Below are 21,200 nucleotides of genomic sequence, written 5' to 3'. Positions count from 1 at the left end.
TTCTGACGCGCTACTTCGGTCACGACTCGATGCCCGTATGCGGGACGCGCTATTTGCCGTGTTTCTGCGTGTGTCCCTGCATACGTGCGGTCGGTGGGACTTCATGGGTCACGAAAATATAAACTAATAGCCTACTCTCCCCCCCAGTCGCAAAGTGCAGTTGTGCGGGCTGTGTCAGCTTGAGGTTGTGAGTCAGTGTGGTATAGCACGGGCAGCTATTGTTAGCTTATCGTGAACAGAGTTGGCATGCAGTTTTCATCACGTTCCCACAGTCATCACACCCCTGTCGTTGCCCACACACTCACCTTGACACCTCGGCTCCATTCGCCACCCTGCTCCATCTAACCTGCCTGTTTCGCCTGCTTGTTTCACTGACGATCAAATGACTACGACACCGGTCGGCATAATCATGACCGCCGGTGATGTAAAAACATGCGGTATATGAGGTACATTTGCATAGAAATTACACATTATCCTAACGACCATAGACCGACTTTGAATGCTACGTTCACTTTCATGCATTGTTCGGCACTGAACTCACTTGTTAGGCCTTAATCCTCCGGACTGCACGTGGCTCTGGACCGTCTGCCATCTCCCAGCCTTCGCTCCCCCACTCACCATGCTCTTCACACTGTCACTACGACAAGGACCCCCCCCATCATCCCCATGCCCCCTCGCTGCCCCCTTCTGAGCCCCTGATACTGCCCCACTGGGGTAGAGAGGTGGGGGAGAGGGGATGCAACAGCAGATAGACAGTGAACAGTTAGGGGCCGGGGGTGTGGGGACAGAGGAGAGGAGAAAACACCAAAAAGTGGGAGAGAGACAGACACACGTATACACACGCACACACTCACACACACACACATACACACACAGAGGAAAACAGATTGAGCAAACACGTGTCTAAAGAGGTGAGGCAGATCAGTAGAGTGTGCCGGTAGGGAGGTGCAGTTTTTCCAGGCCAACAGACAGGCAGGTAGATGAGAGGGTCTGGAATCCAGTGTTGGAGGACGGGAGGAATGTAGGAGGTGGGGAAGAAGGAGGAAGAGAGCAAGGAGAAAGAGGAGGAGAAAGAGAATTCACTGGGAGCCAGTGGAGGGCTGAGGACCATCATCGGGTCACTCTCCTGAGACTGGAGGACCACTACTAGAGCTGCCAGCATTCACTAGCGACCGTGCCGGGGTTGGATGCTTTTCATTGGGCTCAGCTCTCATTGGGTTATTCGTTTGGGCCCTTCGGCCTTGAAAGGTGCCATTACACAGGAAACCCCAATGGTGGAATCTTAAAAAGAGGGGGAATTGCCTGTATTGTATTGAATTGTATTGCTCGGTGAGCAAAAAAAACAAAAACACAATTTGGGGAGGCTTCTGAGAGGAAATCCATTGTAGTACAGGTGTCCATGTAGCTGTAGTACAGCAAACGTTCTCACCATCAACGACAGCCTGTATTTTATTTTATTTTATTATTATGTAAATTAGACAAACTTCAGTGTTTAGAGCTTGTATCGTTTTCCCTGATCTGCACTCTGCATCAGGAACAGTAATCAGGAACAGTTATATACTCATGAAAGCTTCTGTAATGAAAAGGACTGGAAGGGTAATTTATTCACAAAGGTCTCCCACAGAGGTGCGGGGTCTAGAATAGCTGCTGTTCATATAGCTGACCCACTGTCACCTCAGAATTGTTCCTACAATTTTCGGGAGAATTATAACGACACGTCTCTACTTTGACAGCAGCGATGATCAAAAATGCAGCACAGCAGTGCCCTCTGGTGACACGAGCGCACGCCATTAATATGCAGCACACATCAGAACGCGTGCATCAAGGTGCTCCGGCACCACGAGACACAAAGCACGAGGCGCACACTGTCGAGGAAGAGAGTTTGTGGTGTGACGCGTTAGAGTGGGGCCGCAAAAGCGACTTGTGCGTCCTCTGAAGGTCAGCCTCCTTTCACATATAAACCTGACCAATTGACCTGTCTGAACGCGCAGATAAAGCATCAATCACCCTGGCACTGCTGGAGCGACGGTCAAATCTAGAGCCATCGGCCTCATTTATCCGGTTAACTCCAAAAGGGGGCTGCCTTTTCACTACAATCAAGAATATAAAAAGCAGATTGGACCACTGATTATCATTACCTGCTTGCAGGCATATTTGTGTGGCAAATGTCTGTAAGTGTACTGTATTGTTGACTACTGTGACACTAAACGGGTGCTCTGCAATGGAAAAACCATAGAATACGAACCATAGAATATATATATACCAATGTAGCGAATTAGGGGGGCAGCTCGGCCGAACCGCCACAGGCGGGACGCGAACCCGTATCTCCTGCACCGCGGGCGACAACGTTAACCAGTCGACTAAAGACTCTGACCCGTTAGCCAAGCACTAACGTGTCTACTTATTTGTGTACGTTACACAACCCCCCCCCCACACACACACATCGGGAAATGCTTCCGATGGCCTTACAGTCTTTCAAGATCTCACCATCCCACTTCTGACACCAATGAAGTGAATTCTGGGGGGGGAGCAGCTCGGGATGTCGCATCCGGGACGCAAACCCGTGGCTCCCACACCGCAAGTGACTACAACCAGTCGACTAAAGGGTCCGCTAGCTATATATATATATATATATATGTTTGTTTGTTTTTTCTACTTTACTAATCCATGTGGGGCAATTCTTTCTCTGCATTTAACCCATCCTAGCTGTGCAGCTAGGAGCAGTGGGCAGCCGCCATGCAGCGCCCGGGGACCAACTCCAGTTCTTCTTTCCGTGTCTCGGTCAGGGGCACAGACAGGAGTATTAACCCCTAACATGCATGTGTTTTTGATGGCGGGGGAAACCGGAGCACCTAGAGAAAACCCACTGCAGACACGGAGAGAACATGCAAACTCCACACAGAAAGGACCTGGGATGACCCTCAAGGTTGGACAACCCTGGGGTTCGAACCCAGGGCCTTCTTGCTGTGAGGTGACAGCGCTAACCATTGGGCCACCGTGCCACCAACCGTATACATTTTTTTTAAATATATATATATATATTCTATAATTTGAATATATAATATAATTTGGAATTTGAATGAGTCAGTTTTTGCTTTCAATAATATGACTCAGATAAACAGAGAAGCAGAAATAAAGGCAGAGCACAAAAAGTCAATGAGTGAACTTAATAAATGAGGCGTGTCAAATTACTTAAATCATCTATCACAGGTTACGTCATGGCTTGTGCTGACATGGTGAGTATTGAGCTTCAAAGCCAATAAATCCCTAAATATGGAGATTGACCCCGCAGAGTAGTTAACCTGCTTGATAAATGAGGCCTTATGTCACCATAGAGACTGGAAGCTGCTGATCTCAGGAGAATCAGAGGAGGGAAATGATTTTTCTGCCGCCTGTTGGGCGTGACCTCGGGGGGGGGGGGTTATTCTAGTTTGGGTTCAACACCTCCCTGCCTCCCCTCGTTGAACAACAGCCTTCACAATCTGTCTTCTAATGAATGGAAACGGTGTTAAAATATCTAAGGGCATTGCATCGCTCAGTCTCTCCCTCTGATGAAACCTCATTTTCAAAAATTTGCAGCGACTGATTGTCATCCCATGTCAATCGCTCGACGGTGACAACTGAGGAAAACAGCTATCGTAAAAAACAAACAAAACAGCTTTGCTCTGTAACTGTAAATGAATGTTTGTGTTTTGCTCCTAATTTTGTTTTGTGCAGAGATCAGACCAGAGATCAGCAGCCATCATCTTCGGGCAGGGTTTTCAGACAGTAATCCATACATCTACTGACTTCAAAGGGTGACCGAAGCCTCCTTTCTCCAGGCAATTCACCACACGCGGCCCTTGACGGCTAGGCCTCCTCAATATGACCAGTTACTAGACAGTTTTCCAGACAAGTATGTCTCTGAAAATCTGGGTCTACTCTTAGAGCCTCTCGGTGCTCGGGGGGGGGGGGGTGTCGGCGTAACCTTGTTGGAGCCTCATTTGACTCAAACGGCCAAAGAATTTCCATAACTGTACATTAAAGGGAAGCAGCGCTGATTTTCAACATCATCTCCGCGTAAACCTCGTACGGGTAGCAGTCCATTAACAGCATAACTCTAAGTGGTCTTCAGTGTGTCTCCAAAATTGTGTAGATGGATAAATGTCTGCCAGTGATTTCACAGCCAGAAAAAACAATGTGAAAACTACAATCCTTACTTCCTGGTTCGCTGCTACATCAAAATAAGCAATAGTGGATAAGAAAATCTGAATAACAACGCTATGTACAGTTGTTGCAGTGAATGCCACCATTATGCCATAGAAAGATTCATGGATTGTCCACCAGTGATGTCACTGGCGGACACTTTTCCACATAACTGTGGCGGCGTTGGAGAGGCACACAGAAGACCGCTCCGTATAGGCCAACTTGTAGATAAGGCTCTGGATCCGCTGTGTTGTTGACAAGAAACCAACACACGCTCATCGTTTTTTTTTTTTTTTGAGCAATTATAAACGGACGACAAAGGAAGCGACACGCACACTTGGCAGTGAGTCACATTCTTATTTGAGGTTATAGCGTCACATTTGTTCATGTGTTTTCACAAAAATGCTAAGTTAATCTTTGTTGTCAATGCCGGTAGCCCAGCTACATACGCTCGCAGCATAGTGAACCAATTTAGACTCGGTACAGTCATCCACCTTCCCAACTCATTAGTCCATCTATCAGAAGGACGAGGATAAAAGGCTACGATACAGAATAATCAGCCAAGATACTGTATATTAAAAAATGAACAACTGCCATAAAAAAATTGTAAACAATCTTGTTTTTAGGCTCTCCTTTTGCTGTTAAAGAAAAATAAACTGATATCTCGGTATTCTGAATTCGGTGTAGCTGCGCTCGCTTGGGACATTAAAGGGTGAGAACAGACGAACGCCGTTCAATATCTGAATACAATATTGTAGAAAAACTCACTTATGCCAAAGCGCCTTGCACAGATGTGATCATAGATGCTGCGCTCCGAGCAGTGCTTTCCCGATCCGGTCTGAGCTATCAAATCTCCAGGTACACCAACTACATTGTCGGCTTGACTGGAGGCGGCCTTGATACCAATGTCACCTTTATATTTAACTTTACAACTCTGTACAAAACAAGACCGTGGAATTTCCTACCCCCGTTTGGTACTTTTTCTTCTACTTTTCTACCACGCTGTTGCTACCGTTTACATTTGTTGCTGCACTCACAGTTTTCCACACAGAAGTCACTCCTTCGCCTTTGCTTTACAGTCTGATTTGGCTTATAATGGCTGCTTGTGGGGTGCTATCCTTAAGACCTATATGGAGATACTGTTGAAAACCTGGTACTGTAGTATCCCTTTAATAAGGAACGGATGAAAAACGTTACATTTACAACATCGAGTAAAAAAATGCCTATTCTGTTTACAATGACAGTAGGAGTTAAGAGTGCTACATCCTGAGCACGGTGATCATCAGACACTGAGTGGATGGAGATCAGAGAGCAACCACAGATGGAGCACTGTAAACCACAGGTGAACACTGGCATCACGTCAAAACCTGGCGCAACGGTCAACCCTCCACAACAACATTTCAATTTCACAGAGAGAGAAAGGGATGGGAGGTGGGGGAGGGAGGGAGGGGGGGCAGAGAGATTGATAGATTACAACATTTTGGGTTAGGGCGTGCACACGTCACTCGGAGGAGAAAGCTACGAGGGTTGTCCGTCTCCATGGTTACGCCCCATGGGAGAGAGGTGATAGGTTAGAGGTTAGGAGTTAGTTGGATCGGCAGGGCTGTAGGGAATGGGGGGCATCTGAGCATGTGCATTTCATGTCCATTAACAGGCCAGAGGAAGTGAACAGTAGGGGCAGAGTTAGCCTGGGGTGGGGTGGGGTGGGGGTGGGGGGGTCAGAGGGCTTTACTGCTTTGCTACAGTAATGGTTCAACGTCGATCATGGAAATGTTGTAATGGGCTTGTATGACATTTCCCAAACACTAGAATTTTTCAAGCAGATTATTAGTAATCGTGAGTAACCACTGTAGCCCCCACAGAGAATACGGTAGATGGATTGTTATTATAGTCGCTGTTGTTGTTGGCGAATTGTGTATGCGGCAATCATAATCCTAGAGATGTATACTGTACCTATTGTAGCTTCTTCTCATTTATAGAATTGGCTTTTTCGAAAGGCCGTGGGTCAAATATCTGTGCATGCTCATGAAAAGATTCTGTCCTCAGGCTCCTTGTGTGCAAGACTATGAAACTAGGTGGATGTAATGTAAGTTGGCAGGCATTATCACATGCATTTTTTATAAAACACAGTCATAATGCCTTGAGGCTCCCATATGATGGATGGCGACCAGTGGTGTTTGCAGAGCCAGTGGAGGGATTGGTGTGTGTGTGTGGGGGGGGGGTGTATGGGTGCCCCCGCCTCGTTACAGCCCTGCTCATGGGGAAGTCTCTTACCAGCCTTGGACCAAGACTCACTTGAGAGTGAGGTGAGGGTCTCCATACAGGGCATAGGGAGAAATGTTTAGTACGAACTCCTTGGGCGGATAGGAGCTCCACCTCTGCTGCACTGTGCTGCTGTCATTGTTATTCCAAAAGTCTCTGTCTAGATCGCTGTGGCCAGAGAGAGAGACAGGTCAGAGCAACACAACTGTGGACAGCCTGGCATCAACCAACCATCCATCCACCCATCCAAACGCATGGAAAAGTCTACAACAGGAAAATCAGACAGGCACTCCTCCTTTTGGAGATGACGAGAGGCCTTGGCTTGAGGGAGGGGGGTTGCTCTTACAGCTGCATCAGAAGGGACGTTAAAAACAAATACATGTCCAGGTTAATGTTTAATTTAGCACCTGAAGTTGTTAAATCACCACGGTGGCTTGATTTAAGAATAAAAAAAGGGGAGCCTGGGGAAAAAGGTGTTCACCAAAGCTATTCACAGAGCGACATGCTTCAGCACAGACAGGGTTTGGCAGAAAGAAGAGAAAAGGTCATTGTGGAAAACATAGTCAGTATGTGATTGTATTTTGGTCATCTGACACAGACCCACTAATGATACAACATCTGAGTGAACATGAAGACGTCTGCCCCCCCCCCCCCCGCCCGGCCCCCATCCTTGGAGCGAGGAAGCAAGAAAGCATGAGAGAGCAAAAGACACAAGGCAGAAAGGTAAATCACAGACAGTAAGAGTTGGAAGGGGAGAGGAAAGAAAACAGCAAAAAGCGGTGAAGTCACACAGCAGTGGGCAGAGCTGCAGCCGGGGGGGGGGGCAGAGCGGGAGAGAAATGCAGCACGCAAAGAGAGGAGTTGAAGCTGGAATGACGAACAGAGAGCACATCAACGCTGTCGATATCAGTGAGGAAGAAAATGCAAAAATTAAAGGGAGACCTGAGGAGCCAAGAAAAAAAAAATCCCAGAGGGCCGTCCTTCTGGCTTGAACTGTCTGCGTTCAGAAAAAAATTTGCAATAATATGCAGGCACAGCAATCCCTGAAATAACTCAGACAACAGCAGTCTACGGACGTAAACCAGGTGGTGAGCGGGTAATAAGGACATTCAAAGGACATTTTTGTGAAATTGAGTATTGGGACTTAAAATTACAAAGCTGACATTTTCTGCAACTGACCTATAACCTCATTTCATGCAGAAAAGAAAACACCCCCTCTCCTCATGCAGTCACTGTAAAAGAAGTGTTAAAGAGGAAATTTTTTTTTAAAAATAGCTCAATACACATGCCTCTCCGCTCCTGCATTTCCCTATATTTGTACCACTGTAACCTGTACAGAGACGTGTACTTGAGGTCATACCTCTCAGCTCAGAGATAATGGCAGCGTACTACAGATAACACGTCCGGACTCTTCCCAGCCAACGTTTCATTGGCAGAGGTGAGGTATGCAGGATAAATCTATACTGATTGAATCATGAACAATTCTTTGGTGCCTCCTTGTACCCTGACTTTTGTTGAGGTAGTTTTTGTCATGATTACACTACGGGGGGGGGGGGGGGGTGGAGGGAAGGGGGGTGCAAGGTTGAACTAAATCAAGTTGAATGTCATTCTACCCCATCTAGTTACCAGGCACCTACTTGATGGCTTTCTTCTCCCCACGCCCACGTGCCGAGTCTGGAGTGTCTGCTGTCTCCACTCCTGGCTTATTTCTCTTCCCCTTGAGCAAAGCAGAGGGAGGGGATGAGAAAGAGAAGGAGAAACAAAAGGTTAGCTCAGATTTGTCCTTTGAAGCTGTTTTTGCTATACTAATTTCAAATGTAAATGCCTCTCCTATTATCTTGGGAGCAGTGTGCCGCCAGTGCTTTAGCCGATGGTCCCCTGATAACACTCATCAAAGTCAAATCAGATCTGCCGTGGAGTGTCGTTCCTCTCTACGATTACCATTTCCAGCCACCCGGAGATTTACATGCCAATTGCCTGTTTAAGGCAATCTGCGGCGTATCAGAGAGAAGCCTCTAGAAAGTCCTGTATCAGCCTGATTTCAAACAGCCAGAGTGCGACCTGCTGTAACCATGGAAATAATGGCCATTTTAAGGCTTTGAAAGGTGAGGTCCCCTGAGTGCATTCTACTGGAAAAGCTCATTACTGTTAAAGGTGTTTTACGTGTGTCACAGGTAATCTCTATTGACACTTTGCTACAAAGAAGATGAAGAGCGGATCAGCCCCCCCACCCCGCCCCCAACCGAACACCATGCCCACTCCCATGAAAGTAATGCTCTGATACACATCTAGGCTGGTCTGGGATTCTCCGTCCCAGGAAATAGATAGGAGTAAAACACACCGAGCAGCTCCCTTGGCTCTGCCTGTCCTTTTGAATTTCTTCTTGGCTGAGGGGTTATTTCCTGTTAAAGGCTCGCTTGAGTCAAGGGGCGAGCGGAGCTAAAGGCTAGGGGCAAAGGGCTAGGAGGCAATACACTGGACTATGGATGGCTGTTAACAGCCCACGCTTCCTCCCCATTCCCTTCTTCCTCTTTCTGCTGATTTGCCTCGGTGGCCTACAGGAGGTGCAGCCTCCATCAAAGGCTTGGCCAGATCTAATAAATGAGCATGCCAAGCATCAGCCAGCTGGACCTCTCCTCTCCACCAGCAGCAGCTGGGTCAGCTCCTGGTGACACCAGGAGCGCAAGCATGCCGACAATAGTTCAGTCTCCGTCCCAACTGAACAGACTGCTTTCTTTATGGCCATGCAGCATATGTCAAGCACACTCAACTGCCAATATGCTAGTCTTCCCTTGTAGAACCAACCAGAAGAAACCAAGCAGTTAACATGGGAATGTGTGCAGAGAAAGGCATATGGCAGTCATCCAAAAGCTGTGTATGGGTTGCTAGGTAGACAGATAACCGACCTCAGATCAACGTCTCATGCAAGCCACACACTCGTAAATAAGGTTATGCGAGTGTATGAAAATGCAGATTGGTGCACAGCCTCCACAACCCGCATCACCATCCACCAGAGAGAACCTAGAAAGACTGTAGAAAGACCTTAGCTGTGAAGCACACCAAGACCATCATTTTACTTTCATTTTTGATTCATCGCTCACATCTCGGATATAATGGGCTTGGATATTGTTGGAGCTGTTAAACAGCCAAAGCTAACAATATCAGGGTAAGAGGAAAAAAATGATATCCATCACGCACAGGGAAAGAAAATTGCTCCTCTATTGAGTAATATGTTCTAACCTGAAATATAATGCTCCAGTCAACGCACAGCCTTCAGTAATGCACATATTGAAGGGGGCCAGTTAGCTCCCTCAAAAGAAGCATGTCTTCGATGTAGAGAATGACTTTCGAGCGAAAATCCTCTTTGTAAGCTAGTTTACAGAGGCAATATCCACCGAAATTATTTCTATCCTCAAAATGACTGGTGGCGTACGGATGGATAGTGGCTCAGGGGAGGGTTTATGACCTCCCAAAAACAGGGCTATGAAATATTTGATAATACATCATCAACAAGTTTCCATTCATCCAACATTCATCCAACAAAAGCTCTGACGCATGTCCCTGATGTGCTATACCATTTACTACATAGGCACAGTAGACATTTCCACAGGAAAATAAAAGAAAATAAACCACAAACACCACTCAATTCAGCACTGTGCTTTTCAACAGCAAATTCCTATGGTTGCAGGAGTCTCTCATTTTTCTACCAGGCAAAAACAAGCTATCAAGCAGGACTCATCTATAATTTAACAAGGTTGTAAAAATTTTAGCAAGGTGGGACGATAGAGAGAACCCAGAAAAGAGAGAGGGTTGAGAGCTGAAAATAGATTTCAGAGATGGCAGCTGCGAATTGGAGAAACTCGAGGAGGATGACGGATGGCAGGTGAGACAAAGGATCAGGGAAGAGGGACACTTGAAAAGTGAAATGAGAAAAACAATGAGTGACAGGGAGTCCCAGGTGGATTAGCTGTGAAAGCAAGGAAGGGCTGTACAGCCTCCAATAGGCATCGAGTCCCATGATTCTCATGGCTGCAGGACCTGGATGTTACACACACACACACACACACACACACACGTTCAAACCATCATCCTAACACTTTTCCACTTTTCACACTTCTCCACCAGCTCATTCACACGAACCAAGAACAAACAGTCTTCAGAGAGGTGTGGGGACCGACGAGAGTCAGAGAGACGAGAATGACAATGCTTGGCAGGTCAAAAGGGCACAAAACAACAAACAAGACAGAACATCTGCCAAATCCCCCGTATAGGGGTTAAAGCAAAAAAGCGTGGACGAGTGCACAATTTCTCCCTCACTTTTTCATCTTCAAATGCCCTTGAAACCACTTAAGTCTAATTTAAACCAGCTGTCTTCGCATAACACGACAAAGGGTTTCACACGATTACTATTCACTGTCTGGCTCAGAGCCACCGGTTTCAAAATAGCTCCAACCAATATGATGATGAACCAATTATCACACAAGCCAAACTTGCGGCAAGCCCTGGCTTGAAAAAATCCTCTAGCACTTTTCAACAATCCCAAGCCTAGCAGACCATGTTATGAATTTACATTATTGGTAATAAATGAGAGAGAGAAGCTTATGACAAAAGCGGCGTGCCCATGGCAGTGCTGAGAGTGCCGTGTAAGAGCACAGAGATGAGGACATGGGGTGCAGCTACAACCCTGTCTCAGTAGGCACTGAGCATCCGTCCAACACCCGGCTGTGTTTGTTTGCTGTGAATTAGCAGGCAGCGAGTCTCCATGCATGCTCAATATTACTCGCATCATACCATAATTAGTGAAGAGTGCTCCATTAAAATCATCGTCCGACCACTAAATTATCAACTGATCATTCAAATTAACTTGCCTGTTAGTGTCTGTCAAAACAAGGTCCTACCTGCGCTCACTCTGTGCCGTTAACTGTTGCCGAGGAGTTAATGGAGGCTGCTTAATCACGGAGGGATCAAACTGACATGATTTTGCCAACGCTACATGAGCTAATATGTAATTCATATGCGGGCTGGGAGAAGCCAGGGCTTTAAACCATATCATGTACTGTTAATGTAATACAGGGGACAGCTGTCCCACTACACTGCAACTACTGCACTGCACATATTCTCCCCCGCCCCCCATCAACAGAATGCGCTGATCTTACTTATACTGTAGCCAAGAACTAGCTGAAATTTGGGATTTTTCTCCATTAATAAATTGTAATTTCATTCATCTGAGCCATTAAGTCAGGCTACGTAATGCTGACTGGCAGGGGTTAAATTGGGATTTGTGGGTTCAAGGAGCCCTGATTCACGGGGATTGGCTGATGTGCATGCATGCTGAATGTTGTGTTTTATAACTAGTATACGGGCCGATAATATACTAAATATAAATACTATATCTGTCTCACAAGCAGGTTTTAAAGATTCTGAATTAATACAATAATTGAACATGTTCAATAAATTCTAACATTTCGTTTTATTTTAATCAATCATATCACAATGTAGTGCAGCCCATGTGGTCTTGGTTTATCAGATCCCAGTTAGGCTGATTTGAAGGCCATCTTTGTCTGAATGGTAATGTTTAAGCGTTATTTGATGATGATCATTTTTGCTGGCTAATGGGGAGATTTCGTATCACATCCACATATTGTTAACAGCTAAAGAAAACCTATTTTAAATAGGATATCAGGCTAAGTTATGGCCACATTGGAAAGAAGGTCTTCCTTGTGTTTGGGCCCTGCACGGTGCAATGGGCAGCACTGTCAGATTGGAAACATTAAACTATTGTACCAGAGTTTACAAAGTATTGTATTTTAAAGAAAGCACTAGTACTACTACTTTCGGCTGCTCCCGTTAGGGGTCGCCACATCCGTTTCCATCTCTTCCTCTTCTCTGCATCTTCCTCTGCATCTTCCAAGGTATTCAGTAAATACCCAAGAAAAAATATTGAAAGAATTTTTGTACTCCTAATAAATATTTTTCAATTATTTTTATTCACTTGAAATTATAGTAATAATTTCTCGGTCATCGTTATAAACTTGCACTAATATGTCTTGGCAAACAGTGGGTTAATATAATGGGGAAATGGACCAATCACAATTTTTCTTCCGATGGTATCTGGGTGAGTCAGTGACTCCCCCGTGTTGGGACCTTCGGTAGCTTTAACCGAATGCCTGTGTAATTCAAGTCAATGCGGGCATGAATTTGATTTTGACAGTTATCTTAGCCAATCATATTTTGTTGAGTTGTGGGCGGGACAATATCCCGACATCTTATGGGTATTCGTGAATTTGATAAGTGACCAGCGAAGGTAGTCAAGGGGGGAAAGAGGCAACAGAAGGACAATGAAAGATTTAGAGAGCAGCGAAATGGCGGGAGTTAGGGAAGAAGAAGACCGTGTGGCTGAATTAATAGAAACTCCATTTTCTAGACTGCCTTTTCAGGAAAAACTAGAAATAATCCAGAAAGGACGTCCATCACCCGCCTTGCTAGGATTGGTGCAAGCTACCGGGAGCTACCACGGGCATTTTCAAACAAGCAGCTACAGTCGCTATCCGTGGCTAACGGGCAGCCTGCGCACGAACATGCTGTACTGTTGGGACTGCTTGCTTTTCAATCCCGACAAGAGGCCCTGGTCCAGCACGGGATTTAATAACTTGAGTTGCCTAACTAAAGCAGCTCTGGAACTTCAGTCCACCCCCAGACACCTGTGCGCCACTGTTTTTCTGAAAACATTTGGAAACACACGTAGAGACTATTGCACACAACCAGAAGGTGAGGATGTGCAGAGATGTGCCACACCAGCATATGATTTGACATTCAGACCAAAACAGTTTCAGTCAGATACCGAAAACATTTTTTTCCCTAAACGTCCATTAATTGCTGCACCAGTGCTACCTTTAAAGGGGAAAAAAATCACTGGCACCTTGAAAAAAAAAATCACAAAATGTCTTGAGTCAGGCTTGATCTTCATCCTCACTGAAAATTCAACTCTTATTTTCAGTGAGGATCAAATAGTTTAAAAGCAAATTACATGACATTAGTCATTTAGCCGACGCTTTTATCCAAAGCGACTTACAATAAGTGCATCATTTAACGTAGGAAATCAGGAGAACTACTCGTCATCAGAGGTCATAAGTGCATCTAAACAAGCATCTAAGAGCAAAACCAGTGCTAAAGTAAAAGTGCAAGAAAGATTTTTTTTTTAAATGAGTGAATACAGTAAGTGCTAAGAACAAGTAACAGGGTAGTAGTTCTTGAAGAGGTAAGCTTTCAACCTGCGCCGAAAGATGGGCAGCAACTCCACTGTCCTGACATCAGTGGGGAGTCATTCCACCCCTGTGGGGCCAGGACAGAAAAGAGCCATGACTGGGTCGATCGGCAGCAAGGGCCTCTGAGAGACGGGGCAACCAGGTGTTCTGAGGCAGCAGAGCGAAGTGGTCGGGCGGGGGTGTAGGGCTTGACCATGGCCTGGAGATAGGAAGGCGCTTTTCCTTTCACTGCCCTGTAGGCTAGCACCAGAGTCTCAAACTGGATGCAAGCAGCTACTGGGAGCCAGTGTAGGGACATGAGAAGGGGAGTTGTATGGGAGAACTTAGGGCGGTTGAACACCAGACGAGCTGCAGCTTTCTGAACAAGCTCCAGAGGTCTGATGGCCGACGCCGGGGCGCCAGCGGGGAGGGACTTGCCGTAGACCAGCAGGGAGATGACCAGAGCCTGGATGAGCACCTGTGCCGTCTCATCGGTGAGGAATGGGCGAATCCTCCTGATGTTATAGAGGAGAAATCTGCAGGAGCGAGCAACCGATGCAACGTTTTCAGCAAACGACAGTTGGTCGATGAAATGAATTCAGTTTCACAATATTACATTCAGTTTCAAGTTTATTGAAATTCAGTTCCAAACTAATAAATTCACTTTCAAATTATGCTATTCAGATTCAGTTTTTCAATGCAATTATTCAAATTAAACAATACAAATTCGAATTATGTGATTCAAATTCGGTTTTTAAATGCAATTGTTCAAGTTGAGCAATTCATTCAAATATAAATGATTCATATTCAGTTTCTAGTGACACATATCTCAGCCCATAGGTGAGAGAACAGGCAGATTTTGAAACGGCTCATCCACACTGTGGTGTTTTTGGGGGAGCAGGAACTACCATTTAGGACATGATGAGAGCAGAAAATCAGCAAACAAGGGGAATTATTTGGTGTTGTTGGACTACTTAGCTGAATATGACAGTGACCTGAGATGCCACCTGGCAACATCTACGGTGTTTGCTGGTACGTCAAGCAAACTCCATAATGACCTGATCAGTGCCACTGCCGAGGTGCTATGGGATGCAATGAGACATTAGGTGAGGAACACACCATTTGTAGCGGTCATGGCTGATGAGACAACTGACATGAGTAACTCAGCACGGATGTCACTTGTGTTACGTAATGTCACTGACAGTGGCGTGAAGGAGAGTTTTTTCAGATTCGAGGATGTCACTGCAGACAAGCGGGCGGAGGCTGTTGCAGCTCACATTCTTGCCTTTCTTAACGAGGTCGGATGCACTTCAAAAGTAGTTGCTCAGTGTTATGATGGAGCTGCGGTGATGGCCTCTGGTCTACATGGTGTTCAGGCCAGGGTAAAGAAAGCAATCCCACAGACACTGTTCGTTCACTGCTATGCGCACACACTGAATTTGGTCATGTCTCAAGGTGCTGCAAAGATCAGGGAATGCAAAATCTTTTTTACCCATCTCAATGGCCTGGCAGTGTTTTTCTCAAGATCACCGAAATGCACAAAATTATTGGATGACATATGCCAGCGCCAACTACCCAGAGTTGCCCCATCATGGTGGACATATTCATCTCTCTTGGTCAATACAGTATGAGGGGAGAGAAGAGCTATGAGAGGTTTTGATATATATATATATATATATATATATATATATATATATATATATATATATACATACACACACACACACACACGCCTTCACCTGAAACAAGTAAAACACAAGTTAATACAAAGATATTATCATGATTCACTGTCTCCATATTCAAATGTGAGGCTGCACCCTAGATGATGACACTGTTTGGTGCTCTATAGTGTCCCTTGGCAAGATTTTCTGTTGTTCGGTGGCACAGTGTAGCTGAGACGGCCGCAGAAGAATCCTGTTGCTTTTTGCTAGAACTGCTGCCGAGTTGACAAACAGAGCTGTTGGTTGCCGGAACCGCTGCCAAGTTGACTGAGCGGAGCCGCCATGGTTTACCCTTACCGGGTACTGACAGCTGGGTAGACTGTGCCCGGGGATTTGAATTCAGAGTTCCCTTCTCCTATCCCAATGTGTTGGCTGAACTGGGCACCATGGGAAGTACCATACAGGCATGCATGAGGACCGGATCTATCAGCAGGGACGTCGTCCTTAGCCAAAGGGCCCTTGCTGAGGTAAGGTGCTACCCCTCTACAGCCTGCCGTTGCAGTTTCACGTCTTACCCAGGACAAAGCGGTGTTTGAGCACATTGTAAATCATCACGAGTACTTTGATGCTGACTGTTTGCTGTGCAGATGGGTATGTCAACCTTCTGTCCAGCTTCAAGTTCAGTTTCCTTCTGGCTACCTTCAACTCCATCTTTGCACACTCGGATGTGTATTGATATGACAAGTATATGAAGTATGAGACTCTGGTGTGCAAGGATGTACTGTTTGACATTCTGCAGACTGAAGTGTTGGAGATGCAGTTTTGTCTGAAGAGGATTAGTGACTTGTGTGACACCATTGAGAGGGAGAAGGTGAGCTTCCATGCTATCTATGAGGAAACGGTTGGTGAGACTGGGGTACCCAGAAGGCGGCAGGTTGGAGCGTAGTATTACGTGCACACTCATTACCAACAACTACACAGTGGGATAATGGACAACCTGCACACACAGGTGAGGGACAGGTTCAAAGACCATGAGAGATTCTTGTTTCTTACACTACGAAACCCACAGCAGTTTACTGCATATAGGCAGAGCTCCCCCAACACGGCTCTCTGCAGTTTGGAGGAAAGTTATGGGTGCCACTGCGACATAGCCCGTCTGACTTCGAAGGACAGAGCCCTTCTGATCTCCTCCACTTCCTCCGGCAAAAGGGACTGACCGAAAGAATGCCTCAATTCCACCTTCTCACTTGCCTGATCTTAACCATCCCTGTGTCCACAGCTTCCGTGTAGAGAACATTCTCAGCACTGAAAAGGATAAAAACATATACAAGAAACAGCACTGGACAGGCTTGTCTGTCAGCCTTGGCTTTAATCTCAGTTGAGAAAGAACTTCTTATGGAGTTGGAGTCAAAGGACAAACTGTACGACCTAGCAATTGCACACTTTGTTAAAAAAGGATCGCAGGATGGACTTTGTTTTCAAGTGATCTTCATTTGGTGAGTACGCAGCTTTTTTCTCTGTTTTTGTTCTATCTCGAAATTATGCAACTTTTGTTGATGTCTGCTGTTCTAATGAGACATCTGTAAATTATTTTTAGTGTGTTTGTAAACGATTGACCAGAGGGGTATACTAGAAGCTGGATTATAAGGTTTTCCAGAATCACCTTCGTGTGTTGTGAAGCCAGTTAGGGCAAAGAAACCTTTAATATACTGTACGTCCATGTGACAGGGCTCTGGCTATTATTTGTATTGCTATGTTTGATTTTTTTTATTGCCACATGTGGTCCTACTGAAAGTCCAGGGCCATGGTTTGCCACTGTCGTACTTAGCCAAACGATGAGAAATCATAGGTGTAAATATGTAATTTTCCAAAAATAGCGTGTTCCTTCGAAGCAACCTTAACTCATCTGGACACTGCTTGGCATCCTCCTCATCATCCATCCATCCATTATCCAAGCCACTTATCCCAATCAGAGTCGCGGGGATGCTGGAGCCTGTCCCAGCTGTCACTGGGCGGCAGGCGGGGTGACACCCTGGACAGACCGCTAGTCCATCACAGAGCCCTATTTCAGCAGCTCAGATATATTCTGTACTCCAAAATTCAATACCTCTCCCAGATCTTAAATCTCCTCACTAGATTTGAGCTTTTTGGTTGGTGTTTAGTATTATTTATGTTGTTAGTCAAATATGTGGATAGTCAACCCACAGTAAATATGTTTTGTTACCGTTCTAATAAATTGGTATAGACATTTTGAATTAAATAGTTTTGACTCAATTTGTCAGCTATCAAAATATAATGTGATATAAATATTAGACTACCCAGGTGGTATACAGCAAGTTGTATTTTCAGCTATATTTTTAAATGTTCAGTAAATTATGTGGAGTATTGCCATGTATCACAATATGTTTCATATCATATTCTTCATATATTTCATAATTCCATTATAATTCTGTTATCCTCTTTCAATGTTGTATTCTGTGAAATGGTTTTTATTCTGTGCACACAAAATCCATTACACGTCTGTCCGTCTTGGGAGAGAGATCCCTCTGTTGCTCTCCTTGAGGTTTCTTCCCCTTTTTTCCCTCTGTTAAAGGTTTTTTTTAGGGAGCTGTTCCTGATCCTATGCGAGGGTCTAAGGACAGGATGTTGTAATGCTGTAAAGCCCACTAAGGCAAATCTATAATTTGTGATGTTGGGCTATACAAATAAAACTGACTTGACTTAACGCTAAAGTGCTTTTTCTGCCTGCTAGATGGCAGACACCAGGGTTACTGAGACTCCAAACACACTGGCCATGTCTCAAATCGAAATCAGCCACCAGCTGCCTTGTCATCTAGTGAGTTAGTGTACTTAGGAGGCATCATTTTTGCATGAAGGTACCTAGAAAGGAAGCTGGTTTTAGAAGGTCTTCCTACGCAGCGATATCTTACGAAATTGCCAAGATTCTGACAGTCGACAGCTCTCATTGCTGACACCTGCTTGTCATGATATTTTTTCATGTAAGAGAAACGTCACAGTGTTGAAACTAAAAATAATAAAAGAATCATCCCCCCATTAATAATACACCAAACAACTGAAGAGTTGGAAGAAGAATAAGCTAAGCTTTGCTCTCCGGGGCAGCATCTGGGAAAAGTAACTGCCAGGTCACTTGACGTAAGTTTTTTTTTTTTTACTATTTCTAATTCATTTGTAATTTTTTGCTCTTAAAATGAGGAATTCTTATTACATGTAGTAGATCTAAAAGCGTTGGGGATCTAAACATAGTGAATATTCAGTGACTAAGCTTCCTATTTCTCGGTACAAAAAATGCAAAGTTAAAACAATTAAAAATAACTTACATTTAGGGACAAACCTGGGCGTTTGGTTGCAGCTGGCGATATTCTCCATTTTTTCTTCATCCAAGTCCAACAGAGTAGACGCTCAGAATTGTGGGATATCATAAGAAGGATACATCTATGCTGCCCTAAAAAACTGGCAGAATGGAGGTACCTTAGCAAGCATCATTTTATGCCAACATTCAATTGGGACATGACCATAGACGGATTATGAGACAACGGGCCCCTAGGCACGGATCCGTAAAAGCCCCCACACCCCTTGCAGGGCAGGTACACTGACTTGCAGCCAACAGCACGATAACTAATAAATTCACCTGTACCTCAACAGGATTTACAGCGCACATACACACAATTAACACCAACAGCATATTAACTAAGACATACAGTCACCTGAAGTTTCCATCAGTTTTTCGGTAGGACTTTTGGAGCTCTGTTATTGACATGAATGACTAAGCCCTTTGACTATGCAACAAGAAATGCAATGTTAATAACGGCAACTTCACGTAGGCTTACTGTGAATTTCTGGTTTAGGGGCCCCCTGAGCTCTTGGGCCCCTGGGTCTGGGCCCGGTAGGCCCGTTTGGTAATCCACCCATGGATATAACTTTGCATTTCTGCCTCCGGATACTGCCTGAGTAGGCAGATTTTTTTTTCTGTTTGACACAAAGCCACTCACTCCTCACCAATCCCATTCTGTCTCTACGGTGGCCGAAGTGCAAGAAACATGCTCATGACCCATTTTTTCAACTGGATAAAGACACTGATGAAGACACTGATGTTCCTCTGTGTTCTCGATGTGTAAGCACATAGTTGTTTGCTGACATGTGAGGCTAAGATCTTGCTAACTTCATACATAATTGAATGTTATCACTCTTGCTTCCTCTCTTCTCTGTGAGGATGGGGTGGGTGGGGGTGCACCTTTGTATGGTCCGGATTTTGTCAACAATGAGATGAAAACGGAAGTCAAAGTCTGTCTAGTCTGAAAGTCTGAAAACTCTTACTGTGTCTGCAGTGTTGATTCTCAATACTAACAATCCTATTACATTACAAGAAGTAATTTGATTCACTGTTAAGATCAAAAATATTGCTTAATGCAGCTTTAAGTTTGACACTACCTATTTAGTCGGTGAAGGAGTATCAGCGCCACAGAAGGGAATACATATTTGGTTCACTGTAGAACCACAACTTCCTGGCCTTCTAAAGACTAATGTGTTCAGATGGATGAAAATTACAGCAAAGACTGCATAACAAAAACCTTGCTTATTGCAAGCTACTACTGCTAATTCCCCGCAACTTCGCAGAAGCAGACCTTGCATTTGAGTGACAGCCTGTTTGAGCCCTGCCCATTTGTAGTCTTTTGTTAAACCAGTAAGCTAGAGCATGCCAGTCTGCCTGACTTCAGGTAATGAGACAGTCGTGGTCACATTTTAACGTTAGGTAGACAGCTTCTGAACAAATAAATAAGTATAAATAGCATTAGAGCATCCCTATAACGATCTATCAATTGACTAATCAATTAACTGACTAATCGTTTCAGCACTACTACATATACAATTATTATCATACGTCTGTCAGTCATGGTGGCGGGTGAGACCACTCTCCAACGTGATGATGCGATGTAACTGAAGTCTGAACTTGAATAGGTGGATAAAATATATATTTACATATAGCTAGATGGGTTTTTTTTCTTTAACAGTTAATATGTAATAGCTGTTTTTTAAACAATAGATTAGGTGGGAAAATAATGTCGAAATATAGAGCGGGAACCTGATGGGACAGGGCTCAGAGGTACCTGGCTGCAGACATCATGGCAGCATCCGTTAGATCCAGCAGGAGAAAATCAGGCTCCCAGAAACAGCCATAGCACAAACTCCATTATAACTCTGTTTATCCTCTTTCAATGTTGTATTCTGTAAATTGTGTAACCACAACATCCATTGCATATTGTCTGTCTTGGGAGAGAGCGCTTTTGAGTGTTTGAGTGGCTGTTGCAGCTAGAAAAAACGCTATTAAAAAAATGCAACTTGATTGATTGATTGAAACTGGTCTGGTTCAGTGGCCGAGCTTGGAACTGCAAGTCACGAGATGCCATGAGACTCAACAAGACTTTTTTCAGAAGTGGGCGGAGTTATTTCAGGGAGCCTTGGTTCCAGGAGGAAAAAAATCCCATTAATTTTCCCATGGACAGCATCAAGTGACTGGCTGTTTCTAACAGTTGGATGGTGCTGAAAGTCCTGGTTGAGTCATCCGTGAAAGCAATTAGCAACTGCATTGAAAAATTCGGGTTTCTTGAAAAAAAAAAGCAAAAGGTACAAGACTGTGTACATAACAGACAAGTGAACTAAGAGTCCCAATGGGGCACTGCGTTTAAGAAACGTCAAAATGTAATCCCCTATCATATTACAATAGTTCATTTACGTTTATGGGTACTTATGCCTAATTCGGTACTGTCACTTTAAGAGACCGTGACTCTACAGGTCGGGCTTGCTGGGCGGTTCTCTCCTGCATTACATT

The sequence above is a fragment of the Lampris incognitus genome, chromosome 6 (genome assembly GCF_029633865.1).
Source record: "Lampris incognitus isolate fLamInc1 chromosome 6, fLamInc1.hap2, whole genome shotgun sequence".
NCBI lineage: Eukaryota > Metazoa > Chordata > Actinopteri > Lampriformes > Lampridae > Lampris > Lampris incognitus.
The sequence above is the reverse complement of the archived record's forward strand: the minus strand, read 5'-3'. Positions refer to the sequence as shown.